This window comes from Elephas maximus, chromosome 6 (assembly GCF_024166365.1).
Source record: "Elephas maximus indicus isolate mEleMax1 chromosome 6, mEleMax1 primary haplotype, whole genome shotgun sequence".
NCBI lineage: Eukaryota > Metazoa > Chordata > Mammalia > Proboscidea > Elephantidae > Elephas > Elephas maximus.
The window spans coordinates 103210868-103224511 of NC_064824.1; positions in this window are offsets into that span (position 1 = coordinate 103210868).

Consider the following 13644-nt stretch of genomic DNA (forward strand, 5'->3'; position numbering starts at 1 on the left):
TTAAAGCGCTCAGTGTCAAACTGAAATGTCAGAGGTTTGAATCCACCAGGCATTCTGCTGGAGAAAAATGTGTTAATCTCCTTCTGTAAAGATTTACAGCCTTGGAAACCCCATGAGACTGTTCTATTCTGTCCTATGTGGTAGTTATCCGTCAGAATTGACTTGATTGCAATAGGTTTGGGTTTTTTTTGGCTGGATGGTTTTGGTCCTAATTAACCATTTTCTCATATTAGTGTAGACAGAACAATTCTAGGTAAAGATTTTGAAGAAACATTTTGTTAAGGTCCATTTGAACCTTGTTGGGTGGGGGTCAGGAATAGGAAATTAGAAAGATAATAGAATTCAGGAGAGGGCTAAGAGTTAAGGATACCTTTGAACCCCGCTAATAGGTAATAGGAGCCCTGGCTGCACAGTGGTTAAGAGCTACAGCTGCTAACCAAAAGATCAGCAGTTTAAATTCACCAACTGCTCCTTGGAAACCCTATGGGCTAGATCTACTCTGTCCTATACGGTCACTAATGAGTCAGAATCGACTTGACAGCAACAGGTTTGGTTTAGTTTAATGGGTAATAACCAACTCTTCTTATGATTTGATGCTCCCATTTTGAGCATAAAAATGGCTAACAAAATCAGCGCCAGCAAAAGGACCACAGTTTCAAGGTACACAGAGTTTCGGTAACTAAAGGTGGTTGAAAAGCATTGTCTTAGTTAGGGTTTTTCCAAAAGCTAGCCCTGAGATAAGGATTTGGGCACAAGGAGTTTATTTGGGAGGTGATCCCAAGAAGAAGTGCAGTGAGGAAGTAGAAATTACAGAAGAAAAACCAATAAAAGTAGGTTAGTACAATGAGCAACTGTGGCTCAGTCCTATTAAGGACTTATTGAGGGATTGTGTGGAACACACCTCAGAACTGTCCTTGGAGGAGCTGGGTGTTTATCATCTAATGTGCCTCACATTCTTCTGGCAGTGGAACAACTACTACTGGGAGCTAAGGGCCCAGCTGCACGCTCAGGAATCCATGTCTGTGTTTGTACTGAAGCCATGCCTTCCATGGGCTGTGCCCCGCCAATGACCAAGTGTGACAGGGCAACTAAAGACAACCTGGGGACTCTTTTCTTGGTGCCCTTTGGCTCAAGCACTCCCTGCTAGCTTTGCCGAACCTTTCTTAGACTTCACAGCTAGTGTAGGAGGCAGCCAATCAACATTTTCTCCTTCTTCTTCCCTAGGGTCAGAATTGCACCATGGCCTGACAGTTCCCCCAGCCTTCCTTGGCTGTCTTCCTATTTCCTTTCACTCAGGAATTTCTCCTGTGTGCTCGTTTAATCTCCTCTTAGTGTCTGCTTCTTGGAGGAGCCAGACTGACCTATAACCTCCTCCCACCTCTCTTCAGGCTACTCCTGGGAGCATTAATTCTCCAGTACGTCCAGCCTGCCCTACACTGGTCCTGTATGGTCCCAGGACCAAAGGACAGCCTTAGGCAGAAAGATGTGAGAATGCTTCTGTAAGAAAACTGTTAGTGGTCCCTGGGTGAGCATATGGGCAGAGCAGCAACAGTGACAGTAACTGCTATGAGCATTATGGTTTGGATAGCTGCTCACACATGCAAATAGATTGTTGTGCTCTATTAATACGATCAGGAGAAAAGAAGGGCTTCAGGCAATGATATTCCCAGGCCTCTGTTAGAAAAAAAAAAAAAAAAAATTCTCCACAATTACATTGTTTTTCTTTACCAGCGTACCTGGAGCTTCATTTCACCTTCTTCCAATCCCTTTTCTCATCACTTCCCAATTTGATTGGCTGTTATTAAGACAGGAAGTGTTTTGTGCTTAGAATATTTACATTTCCTGTTAACAAAAAGATGCAAAAAGACTCTGAAAAGAAGCCCTTATAGTAGACATTCGATAGCGTTAGTTTCCTTATAAGTTAACACCCCTGAAGTTGAAGGGCCATGAGTATAACAGGTAAGGTGCTGAGAGTCATACCCCTTACGTGGTGGTCATAAACAGGATCAAAATGAGATAATTATATGAAAGCACTGCTGTAAACTGTAAAGGGCAAAGAGGAGTAACTTCAAAATATTTGCAACTCATTTTTACACTGATTTAGATAAACCACAGCCAGGGCAAATCCTAGGAAGCAGGATATCTGCAAAGAGGAAAAACTTCCTAGAACATGGTTAATATATAAGTCCTTCCAAATGTATGTTCTACTCTCTTAGCTTACTTTAAACACAACTTAAAGCTCCTTTATGATATTCAGACAACAAAAGCAATTTTCAGCTATTGAGAAAACATTCTGTTCCATATGTTAGACAACATACCATTTGTTGTAATTCCAGCGTCCCTGAATGTTCCACATTTATTTGTAATTTAATATAATCAGTCTTCCGCCTTTGGGATATAATAGGGCAATTTCACGTGTACCATTAAAAACATAGTTGATATATTCCACAACCTGACTTAGCTGCAAATGTAGAGAAATTCTGGACGCTGCATGATAAAAATGAAGAAACATGAAGCCTTAAAAAAATGAAGACTCTAATTTAGAAGAATGGAAAAGGCAGAGATAAAATCAGGACAGAGACTGATCCAGCACCACGCACTAATACATCTTTTATACTTTCTCTTCTTAAGCTGAATAATAGAGGTAGGTCAGAATATGCATTGGTATGAATCACTCAGATCAAGAGATAGAAAGAAGGAGACACATACATTATCTGGTCAATTTTAACAGATACAGTTCAATTGCTCAAAAGTCCATCTGTCTTTTCCAAGCCAGATTTGAACAAAGGTGACCCTCAGAACTCGTTACAAGACCTTGTTATTTGAAAAACATTTTATTATTGTATTTTCTTGAAACAACTTCAAAGATTAATGTCTAAAATAAACTCAGCTGTTGAAAAATTTTAAAGATACAATCAGAAAAGTAATTCAACATGTCCCCAGTGCTTTTAACTCCGGTGATGAAATTCTAATCTTTACAAACTTGGAAAAAAGCAACTACAATACTCTTGAGTTTTCATACCTCCTTGTATATGTTTTTTGGCTAACAATTTTAGCTTCAATTTCATCTAAGGCAAATTAAATTAATTTCTCTAGGATCCTGTAGACATCTTCCTTCTCTCCTAATCATTCCAAGGAATACAGGTGACACAAAATTAAAGGATTAAAGATATCTCAGCTTTATCAGGACAATATAGTGTTATTTAGGGGAAAAAAGAGAGAGGGTTGCTTGACTAAAAGTCAGTTCTATCCCTGGATCTGCTATGCATTTGAAGTGTGACTTCTGTTAGCCTAAACTTACTTCTTTGTAAAATGAGGGGGTTTAACTACCATTGAACTCTGAAATACTTTGTGTATGCTTTGTCTTGTAATTACTTATTGATTTACCAGTCTCATCACTAGACTCTAAGTTTTTTGAGGACAAGAATGGAATTTTGTTATTTTGTCTAGCCAAGGACCCACCACATACTAAGGATTCAATAATTATCTTTGAGTTAATGAATAATCACATATAAATAAATATAAATACATATCTCCACTTAGATGGATATTTTCACTCAGTAGAGACTCTAAAACAAACGTGAATCTCTTAAGATTGGATAAGATCGATAACTTGTGCAACCAATGGCCACAGATGCCCCAAAATTCATGTGACCTCAAGAAACAGAGTGTGATAATATGAGATAAAAGGCATGCCTGACGTCCAGGTAGTAGTATCATATCCTTTCCTTAAAAAAAAATAATTTTTTTTTTTTTTTTACATAGCAACAAATTCAAGGGTCAGATGGAGAAATAACATGAGAATTTCTCGCTTTGATGTTTCTGGAACAGAAATGCTTCCTACTGAGTGTAAATATACAACTCTTTAAATTTTGAAGGGCTGACTGACTCCACTAAATCGTCAAATATTTAGAAATACTGCATGCTCCTTAGGAAAGGACTGTTCAGGTGCTATATCTTGAATATCTAACTAGACATCTTGTTGTAACATCAGAATGCTGTGAGAAGTCACCATGTGCTCTTTGGGAACAATAAGTTGATAATGAGATTGAGCACTCCAGAAGAATTTCCAAGTTTTATTAATGTGTATGGGAAATGACAGAACCCTGGTGGTGCAATGGTTAAGGGCTTGGCTGCTAACCAAAAGACTGATAGCTCAAGTCCACCAGCCACTCCTTGGAAACCCTGTGGGACAGTTCTACCCTGTCCTACAGGGTTGCTGTGAGTAGGAGTCAACCGGACAACAATGGGTTTGTTTTTGTTTTGGAGGGAAATGACAATGAAGTCCCACAAAAATGTATTCTAAAGTAAGAGAAGTATGGCCATATGATAAATTAAAATATTTGGTCTTATTTTGGGGTCTCTTGTGCATTATATACTTTCTGTCTTTGAATCTGAGTAAGTTAGTCTCACAAAAGGTGTTAAAAAGTGATTTGAAAAAATACTATTGGAGCTATCCCATCTGGAGCCATCAATTCAACAAATTGCTGTAGCAACTATGGGCAAAGTAGTTTATAGCATGAGTGATGGTTATATCCAAAGGTAATGATGATTGATGATGTAGCATTTTGATATAAAGTCCTTTGTTGTCTCCAGACCCTGGAAGTAGAATACAAGAAGTATTCACAAAGACCTACATTAATCTTCAAGAAGAAGTCTTTTATTTTTTACGTTATGCTTAGCTCTGCCAAATTCTACATAGCTAAATGATGGAATAGAAGTATGTGCTTATAGTCCAATTCTTATTGCATAGTATCTTGGAAGTTATAAAACAAAAAAGTTATCACAATAAAGCAAAGTGTCACAGCATAAAAAAGCTAGAAGGAACCAAGAAGATGACTCAGGTCAGCCCTTTCACCTTAAGCAAGGAATATAAAACTCAAAGATACATCCTCTGTGACAGGAAAAGCCCTAGGGAAAAATTAATCTCTGGTCGAATTATAGGATAATTGAGCTATTCTGGAGCAACAGATTAATATTTATTGTAAACACTGTGAAGTTTATAGGCAATAACATTTCCCTCTTTGTTTTGGCTACAAGAAAGCTTAGCACCAGATTCGTGGCCCATGTCTAGCAGTTTATAGGTTAAACCTTACTCTTGACTGATCTTGCTTTCTTACTCATTTGTGCTATTTTTTGACTCATTGCTATCTTACTGTATTGAATGTGAGGTGGGAATATCTGAACTGTCCATTTCCCAGCTCACCCCCTAATTTTCATCACTCTAGTCAGGGAGAAATGTGTGAATTAGAAGAAGAAATTTAGAAAAGTGGTGGTTAAAAGAGAAATTATTTTAGAATGGTGCTATTCATCCTAAATGACCCAGACAGAGAGCATATGGTTCTTTCTCAAAATAAGGCCAGTGTTATCATGCATTCCTCTTGAAATGAAACCAGAGTACACATACCCCCATGTGGTAAGCACGATGATCTATTGATGTATGGGAGGAAAACACTGTAACCTTTATTTTTATTGATTTTTATTTAAGCTCTACTAATAATTTAATATGAAGATGACCGTGGCAATATCAATCAGTCCATATTTCAAGTCTCTGGTGTTGCTAAAGGATTCATGAGGAATTCAGAGTGAGCAGTGGTAATTCCATAATTTGTTATTCATTCTTCTTGTAGTTTACATGTGCCCTGCTTATTAACTAACTCTCACAAAAGGAACAATATCTGTAATGCACAGAGTCTCCTTACGATTGACAAGGAAAACACCCAATAGCAAATGGGCCAAAGATATGAATAGGCAATTCACAGAAGAGTCAAATCCAAAAGCCAATAAACATATAAAAAGAAGCTCAAAATTACAAGTAAGTCAGGAAATGCAAATTAAAGTAACAACGAAAAAGCGTGCACTGATCTGACAAAAAATAAAAGAGCCATAACACCTTGGGCAAAAGAGGATTCTTGTGCATCACAAGTGGAAATAAGAACTGTTACAAGCAAAATGCAGGGAATTGTGTGTGTTTCCATATTCAGAAACCAACATAAAAAAACCCTCTTTTCCTATGTGGGTTATGTTTAGTACATACGTGCTTAGATGTATATGAGCATGAAGAAGCACATATAGAAGGATATACATCGGGTTTTTAACATGAATAACCTTTTGTGGTGAAGAGGCCTACTATAGATGGAGTAGGAGGAGGATAGGAAAGAAAACGAGGAAAGATTACACTAAAAATAGCATGTATAATATGAATACATTTTGAATTAGTGCATAATTTTATACGAAGGAACTTAAAGTGGAAAATAAAACTTAATAAAAGTTTCATCAAATCAGTGTGTCTTTGCTCTGGGGAACTACAGGAGAGGTATTCAGGAATACAGGCACTGCTTATTTCTTTGCTGATTATTTGACAGAGTATTCCTAAGACACAGGCTTCTCCCGGAAGAATGACCATTCTCCCCACCCAAGGGTAGCAGAGTGAACATTTATATGTATTAGATACGCATTTTATAAAATGCACTAAGTCCTTCTGTGATCAAGTTGGGAATATGAATGAAGAAGTTCATGAATAGTCTAGAACACAAAAGTGGCTCCAACCACTCAACATCAACACCAAAATTGGGTTCTAAAGCCACTGAATTACAGTTGTAAAGTGCTCTTCAGTTTTGGAACCTAACCTCTTATGCAGGGCTAATAGTTTCTTCTAGAGCTTTGGCAGTGTTAGCACCATCTCCTCCTGGACATCCCAGTCTGCACAGCACTGGGGGCCTCCTGGAACTCCCTCCCATTGATTTAGTTCTGCCCCATGGAGTGAAACACAACAAGCCCATTCTCACTTCTGCACTATAACTCTTCAGAGGATGAAAGACAGTAAAACTATATTCATGGCTTGTCATTTCTCTAGACCAAATATCCCCAGATTTTGAAATGATTCTTCTCACCAGGCATAGTTTCCAGACTCTCATCTTGGGTGCCCTCCTCCGGAAGTGCTCTGGCTGTCAGTATGCTTCTTTAAATGGAGTTCCAAAAACAGGCCTGGGTTTCTAACTATAGTCTCACTCCTTCAGTAAATAGCCGGGATAGAGTGGCTCTGTTTCCACGAATGCAGCCCAGGGTTAGATAAACATTAATTTGTTTTTTTAAAGAATTATACCGTTAGCTCAATCTGAAGTTGTGATCAATTCTAGTTATTTTAAATTTCACTGCTCCCTTATTAGGAATTGAACTTGTACAACTGATCTTAAGAATCTGAAACAGGAACTGTTTCAAATTTTTCTTATTAATTTTGGCCTACCATTCTAAACTATTATGATCATTTTACATATCAATTTTGTTATCTGTCCCATTAGCTGGTGTATTCATTATCTATTCCTGTGTAACAAATCACCCCAAATTGAGCTGCTTAGAACAACAATTAACATTTATTGTCTCACACAGTTTCTATGGGTCAGGAATTTGGGAGCAGTTTAGTTGGATAGTGCTGGCTCAGGATCTTTGGTGAAGTTGTAGTTAAGATGTCAGCCAGGACTGCCGTCATCTGAAGGCTTCCCGGGGCTGGAGGATCCACTTTGTAGATGGGTCACTCACATGGCAGATGTTGATGCTGGTTCTTGACAGGAGTCCTCAGGCCGTGTGAACCTCTCCATAGGGCTGCTTGAGAGTCCTCATACAGGGTGGCTGGCTTCCCCCAGAGTGAACAAACTGAGAGAGAGAGAACAAAGAAGTAGCTGCAATATCTTTTATGACTTGGTCATGGAAGTCAACAGTCACTTCTGTCAAATTCTATTTATCTATTTATTTATAAATGAGTTACTAAGTCCAGCCCACAATCAACTGGAAGAAAACTAGGCTTTACCTCCTTCTGAAAGGAGGGGTACCAAAAAATTTATGGCCCAATTTTAAAACCACTTCAGCTGATTTTTGTACAAACTAATGAAAGGAGGAGAAAAGTAAAAAGGTCATTAAACATAAGATAGATATTCACTAAGCTGCTGTTATATACAAATTCAATTATTTGGTAGAATTGTTAAAAGCCAGAGCACTGTGGTTTCAAGAAAAGATCACCCTGCCATGTGTCAGAAGATTGGGGGCAAGAATGTGGGGCTCTGTCCCTCTATGACTGGGGTACCAGGTTGAATGTTGAGACAGGAACTTCAGCATAAAGAAGCAAGACAGAAACCTGGTAACTAAAACTAGGGCAAGAGGTAAAAGGGGCAGAGCCCATCGAAAAGAAAAAGGTATTCATTAACTTTACATACTGAGTAAATTTTGGGTGCACCAAATAATTTATGTTTAAATTTTAGACACCCTTTAAAATTTTACTGAAAAAATATTTCTGAAAGATTAAGATATTGAAAATTGATCTGTATTCTTTAAATGCATCAGAGTTACATAAATAGGGTGAAAATTTTAGAAATAGCAAGTATTTTATTGTCTTTTGCGCTCATTAAGATACATAAGAATTGCTATAATCCTTCAGCTATGTGAAATATTTTGTAGTGTAAGGTTAGTTTCCTTTTTTTTTTTTTTTTTTGATTCTTAATAGGAAAATATATATATAAACAAGGGCATTGAATAAGCAGTAAATGAACTTTACCGTGTCAACAAGAAAAATCTAAAGTTAGATATTCTATAGTTGGTTTTCCTCATTTCTGTGCAATTCTCTGCATCTTCAAGGTTTCTTCTGAACATGAACCAATCCTTACGACACCCCAGGACACAGAAAATATTATTATCCCCATTTTACAGATGAAGAAGCTGAGACACCAAAACCAAACATATCTCAGTTTCTCATGAAATTAGAATTTGGGACCCCATTTGAAATTTGTCTTGGCCCCTGCCACGTCGACCAGGCGGCTATTATAATGTCATGCATTGCAAAATAATTTTGCATATTCCAGCCACTTGACAAATGAAAATGAAGGCAATAACTCTTGCGTGCTTTGCAATATCCAAACTCACAGGCCATTACCTTACAGTTAAAAAGAAAAAAATCACTGCCACCAGATTTATGAAGGCTTTCTTAAGTCTACAAAAAGATATGTTGTGTTCCAACCCAAATGAAAACGCACTCACTTTCTTCTATGCAAGACTGGTTTTAAGTGGGTCCAAACCCGTCCCCATGGGTTTGACAGAGGCCTGCCAGCTCTCTGGTCTTCATACACTGTCTCTTACTCATTGATGGCTCAGCATTCACTGTGGTAACAGATCATCGTGACAATGTTTGGCAGTTCACAGTTCAAGGCGGCACTGTGATCTGAATGATGGCGTTTACGATATCTGCATGGTTATGATTATAAAATGGTGCATGGGCCAGGGAAAGAAAATAACCCAGCAGAGTATATTTCAGTGCACCCATTAGAGGATCAGCATGAGACACCATCAGTAGCGGAGGAATTCATCAACTTCACAGGCACCCAAGCAGTGTTAAAAGCTTTAACTTCACTAGAAATATAACAAGTAATAAAAACAGACAAGATTTGAAATGGTCTAATGGACCTAGCACAAATGTGGCAGGAGATTAACAGCACTAAATTCTCAGGCGTAGAAACTTTCTCCAGCATTCAGTAAGCAGTTTCTTGAAATTCAGGGCCTTTAGTACGAATATTTGTGTCAGCATAAATTGGTTCCGGGATGGTCAAAACTTCTTTGGTGTGTATAGTCACACTGAATTTGTATTCTTAAACACTGTAGTCAAGTTTTAGGGTCAGGCCTTTTACCTTAATATACTACTGTGAATCCTTCTAAATCCATTTATTTCTCCTCATTTTCTACTATTGGTGAAAATATTTTCTGTCTTAGGGGTCATGCTTGGATCTATGGGCATCTACCAGGGCCTGCAAGAGAATTTTTTTTTTTAATACAATGTATTTTAGACATATAGAAAGGTACACAAATAATATATTAAGTTCTGTCTCACTCACTCACGTCACATCCAACTTAAGATTTAAAATACTGCCAGTACATTTTACGCCCTCTGTAAACTCTTCCCCAGATGCACTCCTCCATTTTATCCTCAGCAATAATCCCTCTCCTGAATTTGAAGGTTTTCATTCCTAAAGCCCAGCTAGATGCTGATTAGATACACTATATCAATACACTGTGTGTGTGTCTCTAAGTAATGTTTAGTAGTATCTTACACGTTTTTAAATCGTATATAAATAGAATGGTCTAAGTATACTATAAATATATACTTCTATAAGTTGCTTTTTTGCTCAAAACATTATTTTTGTAAGACTCATCCAGAGGGTGGTATCCCTGGCTCTAGTACATTTGTTTTTATCCCTATGTAGTATTCCTTCGTATGGTGATATCACAATTTATATAACTATTCTTTTAAAGATGTTTTCTGTTAAACAGCTTGTGATTAACACATAAACTATGGGCACATATTTTATAATTTGCAATGTGCATTAAAGTTATTGAATAAAGAGAGCACACAAACGTCGGTGGGATTGGTTTCTCTGCTGGCAGACTCTGAAACAAATACTGCCTGTTTTTGAATGCTTGTGACTTTAACATTTATTTGACTAAGCATATGATACCTGAAATTATCATATTTATTACTACTATTATTATTATGATTATTTTGTTCTGAATCCCTAAAAAGTTAGCCTATGTATCTGTTAAGCCCAGGGTCATTGTTTGGACATCTTGACTAAAGATAGCTACAGAGGAGAAACCTTCCTCTCTACAATTTAAGCCGGTTATTAACTAGTCCAACATGAATTATAAGAGAAGACAAAAGGCAAGCGAAAAGAACGTAGATGAGTCACACACGTAGTCTGAATCTAGTTTTCATTTACTATATCAAATATTGAAAATTATATTTTTCAATATTTTAATATTTCAAAAACTGGCAATATACCACAATCTGCCTTTCCTTAGGTGTTTCAAAGCTAAAACTTAGGCTTTTGTAGGTGGCAAGGGAATAGTATACATGAAAACTGTTTAGGCAGAGACAGAGAGTAATCATAATCCCAATTCACAATAAATAACTTAAACAAAAGTGGTACAATTGATGTGTAGCTACATAGACATAAATGATTCCTGTCCACCAAGTTGCTCATTTGAAATCAAATGTGTTTTCAATCAATAGGTGAAGTGTACATTATCTTACAATGCCTCCAGGTGAACAAAGCAGAAATTTGAAAGCAAGCCTTGGCAACCCATGGCATGCAAGCTCATTGCTGCTACTGTACTTCTCTTTCCACACTTTTTTTAAAAGGAAGATTTGTTTTATTTTGTGTAAAACATTTTTTTTTTTTTATTGTAAAGGTGCTACATACTTGTCTTAGTCATCTAGAGCTGTTATAACAGAAATACCACAAGTGGATGGCTTTAACAAAGAGAAATTTATTTCTTCACAGTAAAGTAGGCTAAAAGTCCAAATTCAGGGTGTCAGCTCCAGGGGAAGGCTTTCTCTCTCTGTCAGCCTTTTCATCCATCTTTCCCCACAGTAGGAGCTTCTTTGCTCAGGAACCTCCTGGCTCAAGGACATGCTCTGTTCCTGGCACTGCTTTCTTGGTGGTGTGCGGTCCCCAACTCTGCGTGCTTTCCTTCTGTCTCTTAAGAGATAAAAGGTGGTGCAGGCCACACCCCAGGGGAACTCCCTTTACATTGGATCAGGGAGATGATCTGGTAAGTGTGTAACAATTCCACCCTAATCCCCTTAACATAAAATTACAATCGCAAAATGGAGGACAACCACACAGTACTGGGAATTATGGCCTAACCAAGTTGATAACACACATTTTGGAGGGATGTAATTCAATTCATGAGTACTGATTTTGGAAAATTTTAACAGTCCCAAAAAATCAAAAAAAGAAAAGAAAAATTCAATTCTAGTTATTTTTTACATATAAATACTGCTGAAGTTTTTATATATATGCATTCTTATCTATGCATATATATTCATGTTGTAAAAAAAGATTATATATAGAAGCTAATTTATGACTTCCTTGTGGTTTTTTTTTGGTTTTCACTCAGCGATATATCATGCATATTTTTCACATCATTAATCTTCTTTTTCTTCATTTTCAGTGATTCCAAGTTATTCCGTCGTATAGATATGTCATAATTTATTCAGCAAGACTCCATGGTTGAAAATTGTTTCCTTTTTTTTTTTTTTTTTGCCCTTATCAGCAATGCTGTAGTAGGTAAGCATCCTTCTTGGAAAATCCATGTACATCTATGGTGATTCACGCAGGATAAATTCTTAGAAATGGGGTAGCTGAGTCAAAAGCTACAAACATGAATAGGTTTTTCTTATGTGTTGACAAATTGATCTCCAGAAATTTTACATCAATTTCGACTCCCACCATCACAGCGTAAGAATGCTCATTTCTTCCAACAGCAGTGTTAGCATATTGCATTAATAACCTTAGGTCTTCGCTACCCCTTGCATCCACACCCTTTGCCATGTGACTTTGGAGTGTCCTCCTCCTGTGGCTGGGGCATAATTGCCTGTCCCTGAGCTTGACCATGTGAAATTTCTTTGTCCAATGGGGTATTTGAAGACATGCTACATGGAAAGCCCTGAAAAGCCCTTATGTGACTGGGCTTTCACTCTTGTGCGTCTGCCATCGCTGTGCGAAGACATTGCCCACTAGTCCCAGGATGACAAGCAGACAAGCAAAGCAAAACCAGCCTCCGGCCAGCTCACAGGTATGTGGCTAAGCCCAGTGCAGACGAAAAAAATCACTGAATTGAGATAGCCTAGATTGGTCAGCTGACCTAAGAATTTGTGAAAAATAATAAACAATTATTGAGTTTAGTCACTGAGTTTTGGGGTAGTTTGTTATGGAGCAATAGCTAGCTGATACAGTTGCCAATGCCTCTTCTCCCACAGTTTCTACAGTTTACAGATTGCAAAGCATTTTCATTATCTTTCTTCACATTTTATTAACACAATTTTACAGATCAGAAAGCTAAAGTTCACAAAGATAATGATTTGCCCAAGTTCTCTGAGACCTTATAATCATGCCTTTCTTCTATTCCAGGGATTGGAAAACTTTTTACTGTAAAGGACCAGATAGTAAATATTTTAGGCTTGGAAGACCATAAGTCTCTCGTTACAAATATTCAACTCTTATATTCTAGTGTAAAAGCAGCCATAGACAATACATGAATAAATGGGCATTCCTGTGTTCCCATAAACTTTAGTCACAAAAACAAGCAGAAGGTTAGATTTGACTTATAAGCTGTAGCCTGAAGTCTTCTAGTCTACATTACTGCTCCTTTTATTTTTTTATTTATTTTTATTATTTATTTATTTTTTTGAGGTTTTTGGTGAAAGTTTACACAGCAAGGTAGGTTCTCATTTGATAGTTTCTGCACAAATTTTCCAGTGACATTAGTTACATTTATCACAATGTGTCAATATTCTCTTTGTGTTCTGTTTGTTTCATTTCCAGTACTCTAGTTTCCCTACCCCATTATCTTCTCTTCTTTGCTTTTTAGTAATTGTTGATCTTTTGGACTCATACAGGTGGTTTTTAAGTAGAGCTCCGATCTTGTGGATAATATCCTTTACTTTGTGTGCCACTCTGCTATTTCACTAAAGGGTGATCTCAAGGAATAGGCTTGGTTCTAGGTTTAAAGAGTGTATCAGGAAGATAGTCTGAGGGAGTCTTCTGTTCTCTACTGTTCCAGTTCGTCTGGCTTTTTATTTTAAATAAGAATTTGAGCTCT